Raw genomic sequence first — 6,168 nt, 5'->3', positions numbered from 1 at the left:
GACTCGATGTTTAATACATAGTCGCGATCTGACAAAGGACTCACTAGAGGGGTGAGGGGTATACCTTAAATAAAAAGGACTTAAAAAAACTTCGTCCTTAACAAACTTTCCCGTGCTTAAGGGACTATGTAGTGTTATATTTGTGAATGTCTGAAACTAGGGCACTCTTGCCCAATAGCGGTACCGCCCAAAAGATGACCTAGGGACTCGCCCTGGATAGTGATGACGTGTGTAAAGTCGTTAGACCAGGAGAGAGGTACTCCACCATTACTCCTGAAAAGATAGGTAATTAGTAACTTCCCCTTATCAAGAGGGAGCAGTTGTCACCACTAAGGGTTACCCAAACCCTAAGTCCAAAAGATCTCTAAAAATACACATCCCTTAGCGTATGAGGAGAAATTATAACTCATACTGATCACACCCCCTAAACGCTTATACCTAAGCATATTATCCATCTACAGAGTCTTTCACTTCACGTGAGCAGAACTCCTAAAAATATAATTGTATAAGGCTTCTCGCCGCAGTGGACAAACCCTAAGCACCATATGACGAATATACCTACTAAGACCTCTGAGTTCCTCTTCCCTTGCAGGAGGAACGCACACATGTACTTTTGACCAATATATTATCCGAACCTGTTCATTTAGGGGTATACGTAACCCAACCTAACCCGCAACAACATGAAAAAAAAAAACAAGTATATGACTAAAAACCACTATTTTCCCATAATTATTCATTCACCCCATTATTGTTGCTAGATAAATATTTGACTAATGATTTTATACAATTTTAAGACATGTTTTATGAAAATGATGTGTTTTATAAAATTTATTATTATTATTAAGTGTTATGGAACATGGATAAATTTTATTAGAAATTTTATCATGTTTTCATCCAATTTAAGTGTTTAAAATATGTTCAATTGTATTGGATTGTTTACAATTTTGTTAAGACCGAAAAAATGATCATAAAATACTTTTTATTTTATACACAACTTGCAAATCAAACACGTAAATAAATGGGATTGTTCGGTTCAATTTTGACATTAAAATTGTTGGTTGAAAGATGAATCCAATCCAATGAAATCTGAAGGAATTGAGTAATGGGTTAGACCTTACTTGGTCCAACCCAATACATATACACCCCTATAACCTATTAATTATCTTAAAAACAAGATTCATAATTAAGGAGAGAAAATAATTTTATGCATGAGTTTTTGAACTCTTCGTAAAAGATTCATGATTTCTGATACTAGGAAACCAAAAATAACAAATACAATTTTGTTGAATCTAACATAAAATTTTGTCGAATATCTATGACATGGATTACTTACATAATAATGTGAATTTTGGTTTGTTGTCCGAAAGAAACACGTTGTATGGCTCAAATACAATGTCAAAAGAATAAGGATCGCTACATCGCCGGTTAGGTGCAGTGAAAAATAAGCAAAAGTTCCTATATTTTCATAAACTGGTATGGATAATGAAATTATTTCAAGAGAGTAGGATTCATTTTGGAACATGGAATATAAGCACACTTACAAGATAATCTTTGGAAATAGTGGACTCTATGGTTAGAAGGAAGATCAATTTCATGTGTGTATGGTTAGAAGTAAAATTTATGGAGGATTTAAAAGGCTTATTTCATGATTTAATTCAAGGAGAGAATATTTTTCTAAGAGGGGATCTAAATGGACATGTAGGGAATGCAAAAATAGATTTTGAGGGTGTGCACGAAGGATATGGTCCAAGGGACGTAAAAGTGGAGGGTAAATCCATCTTGGAGTTTTCGTCAGCTTTTGATCTTACTATAGCTAATATCTTCTTTAAAAAAATAAATGAACATTTTATTGCACATAAGAATGGGGTGACATATTCTCAGATAGATTTCTTTCTTATTAGGAAGTCAGATAGAAATATTTTCTTTGACTATAAAGTTATACTAGGAGAAATTTTGACTATCCAACATAGAGTATTGGTTATGAATGTAAGATTCAAGGGGAGGGTGAAGAGAATAAATTACGTGGGAGCTCCACGTATCAAGTGGTGGAATTTGAAGGGTGAAAAATAAGAGAAAATCCAATGTAAGATCTTGGAGGGTTGGTTCAGATAGTAACAAGGAAATGAAAATGATATGTGGAACAAGATAATCCTAGATATAAGAAAAATAGCTAAAGATGCGTTGGGAGAATCAAGAGGTTTTAGACCTTAGGGGTAAAGAATCGTGGTGGTGGAATGAAAGTGTTTAGATTAAAGTTTGAGTAAAAAAGAATGTTTTAAAGAATGGTCCAGGTGTAAAAATGTCAAAAGTTGTGAAAAGTATAAGAAAGCTTAGAAAGAGACCAAGAATTCGATGAGTGAAGCAAGAACTCAATCTTTTGATGGTTTATACCAATCTTTAGGAACCAAAGAAAAAGAAAAGAAAGACAAGAGATTTATATTAAGTGAAATATGTTAAAGATGGATAAAGAAAAATCTTGGTTCAGAAAAATGATATAAATGATAGATGAAAGACATTTTTATACAACTTATTAATGAAAAATATGTTATCTCACTGACTCTAACAAACTCGAAATTAGAGAAGATAATTGAAACTATAATTACTAAATTCAGATTCATAAACAATAAGCAAAATAAGTGTTGAAAATGATGAGTAATAGTAAGGTGGTTGGACCAAATAACATATGTATTGAAGTTTGAAAAACTCTTGAAGATAGATGCATTCACTCGTGGCTCACCAAAGTCTTTAATGAAATTATGAGGTCAAAGAATCGGATAAATGGAGAAAAAGTAAAAGAGTTATATCATGAAGTTATGGGAAAGAGTGATTGAATATAGACCAAGAAAAGAGGCTCAAGTTACTAAGAATCAATTTGATTTTATGCATGGGAGGTCGATTATAAAAATGATCTGATTATAAAAATGATCTATATACTGCGACGTGTGATGGAGAAGTATCGGATGAACCAAACAATACATATACTTAATTTTCATTAAATTGGAGAAGGCGTATAGTAGAGTACATATAGAGATTTTGTGAAAAACTTTAGAAAAATAAAGAATTAGAGTTGCCTATATTCAAACTATCCAAAATATGTACGAAGATATACATAATATAACTCGATAAAATTGATGTGATTTTATTGTATAAATAGTTATTAAACTAATCTGTAAATATATTGACTTTGATATTTGATGAATGAACATTAACTTTTGGTCTCTATCTATCTCTCTAAACCATAAATATTAAATTCCGTTGACTTCATATATAACTTTAAAATAAGTTATGTCCATCATATTTTTTAATAAATCAACACTATAATTTTTATAGTTTTTAAAAACTATTTAATACTTTATTAAATACTTTCAAATAAATATATACAACAACAACCAAACTTTATCTAAGTGAAATCAATTATATGGATAAAATTCCGTCATAATATTATATTGCTTAATATATATTTCTTAATGATAAGTATATTTTCATATCATTAATTATTCGACCCATCTATATCTCAGTTATACTCTTCTTATAACATAATATATACGGTCTTCTCTCTAATATTGTCATTTTTAATAATTTACAATCCATTTAAATTTATTTTTCACCATCTTTTTTTCCACTATATGTGTTATCTCAACACTCTCTCTAATATTGTCATCTCTAATAATCGTCATCTCTGCTACACTTATTTTATTCTCGTGTTGATTCTTAATCGCCTAATATTATGTCTCTTACAACATCACAAGTCTTATCATAGTTTGATAAGATTTTTTCTCCAACTTGAACGGTACTTTTGTGTAACATAAATCTCGGGGGCTCTCCCCATTTCATATTTCCTTTTATTTATCCAATATTTTATATTAAGAATTTAATATATTTAAATTGTGTGACTTGTGGAATGATATAGTTCCCAACTTTTATTTCTAAAAATAGAAATATTTCTCTTTTTATTAAATTTAAATTTCAAATAGAAATATAACATATTTTTTAAATTTAAACAAATATGATGCAAATTATATATTTAATAATTAATTTATTATGACAGTAATCAAAATTAAATTAGTATAATTTATTTTATATTAAATTATCAAATAGAACAACTCATTAAATGTACTTGTTTTATTTTTTAAATAAATTTATTCTTAGAATCAACATACCTTTTAAGTTTGGATCTCTTTCAACTTAATTAAAAATTCTGAGTTCAATATAATCTTAAACATGTATCAGTATTAATATTTTGAGTGAGAGTTTTTTTGTTTATTATAGTTTTCAACGGGAGAGTTTAGTCATATCCAATTTATTAAATAAAAAACATTCCTTTTATACCTTATTCAAGACTTCTATTTTATTGGTAACTACTTTTCAAATAAACGTCTCAAACAATTAAATCCAAATTGTTTTTCTAAAGAGGAATTCTTATTGATTTATATATCTAACATCGAAGACAAAGAGAATATTGGTTTCTTCTACACGTGATTTTGATTAAAATACTACGTAATTTCTATATATTGTCATATTCAACATAGCAATCACCACTAACCTCGGTTTCTTCTTCAATGGCATGCAATTAATACTTGAAAATTATCGTTGAGCTAATTGAGAATAAAAACCCTAAATGATTACATATGATGCATAATAATTGAATGGTTTGATGTATTTGACAATGAAATTTGAAACCCCACATCATAAGTACGTGTCCTCTATACGTGGAATATATGTTACTATGTCATATCGAAAGATAGTATATGTTTATACTATTCTTATGAAAAATCTTATTAACGTTAATTATAATTAGGAAAAATGATGCTTAATTTTTAGGGAAGCAATGATTATAATTTTTATATAATCATTTGTCATAACATTTTATTTATTTTAGGTTATGAAATAAATAACTAAAAATGTTAATAAATAAATAAATAATATTGCATTAAAATTTTTAAATAAACAATTACATAAAAATAATTGTGTATGCAACAATTAAAAAGCAATAGAGTGAGTATTCATCAACGTCCCTAACTGAATTTTAAAGCAGTGGTTGTTTGAAAAAGATGATTTTCTACGGCAATTCAGAGCCAATAAAGAATCGAGGGGACAATTGAAATGATCATTGGTTCAATCCGCGACAATAAGGGTTATTTGGGAGTTTGTCAGTGAATGTGAAAAAAGAAGAGAAAGTTGGAGAAAGAGTCTTGGAGAGCTAGGGCTAGGAAGAAAACACCTTAGAGATTCATTTCTTGTGCTCTTGTTAAATTCATAAGGTGATGGGGAGATTATTCATCTAAGGATGCCTTGATCATGAAAAGATAGAGAGGTTTCCCTTAACCTCCGATAGGATTTTCTCCTTTTTCTTTTGATTGTTTATTGGATGAATTATATGAATGCAAATTTGTTTTTGTGCCATGAAATAACATGAATTCGTGCTTGATGTTGTATGATTGTTGTCTATGTGAAATTGCTCATGAATGGATTGTTTGCTTTGGAATTGAGGAGTTTTTAAGTATGATCATGAATCTGAATTTTTATGGTTGGATGATGGAATAACATATCAATTTAAAGAGAAATAACATGTAATATGTGTTAATCATATGCGCATCAATTTTGGACTAGTTGGGGGTGTTTGGGATTGAATTGGAAGAGTTTGGAGGTTCTATGATGGAAAAATTATGTTTCTGGTGCCGCATGTATGGAAGACCTTGCCTAGAAAGCTTGCCCCTATGAACTTCGCCCATCGAGCTGTTGTACTCGCCTGCCAAGAATTACAACATAGAGTTGTTGTCCACGACTCGAATTGTCATAACTTCAGTTTCGAGACTCAGATTGAGGCGCAGGTTGAAGCATTGGAAAGCTAACGCACAGGGCTACATTAAATTAGTACCTTATGAGATTAATTGACATGTTTTAATTATGTGTGGATGTATGTTAAATTTTTTAATGCATGTATAATTATGTGAATTATTATGCATGTTTAATGATGAATCAATATTGAGATGATTGAATATTATGTCTGAGTATTTAAATGATGTGGTGTTGCTATTTGGTGATGCTATATGGTGTGGATATGATTCATATTGTGTATGAAATGAATGATTATATGATGATTAAATATGTATGGTTGATGTGCATAATTGTGGTAATTGCATGGTGATAATTTTGGTGATATTGCAT

The sequence above is a fragment of the Lathyrus oleraceus genome, chromosome 4, assembly GCF_024323335.1.
Source record: "Lathyrus oleraceus cultivar Zhongwan6 chromosome 4, CAAS_Psat_ZW6_1.0, whole genome shotgun sequence".
Classification (NCBI taxonomy): domain Eukaryota; kingdom Viridiplantae; phylum Streptophyta; class Magnoliopsida; order Fabales; family Fabaceae; genus Lathyrus; species Lathyrus oleraceus.
The sequence above is the reverse complement of the archived record's forward strand: the minus strand, read 5'-3'. Positions refer to the sequence as shown.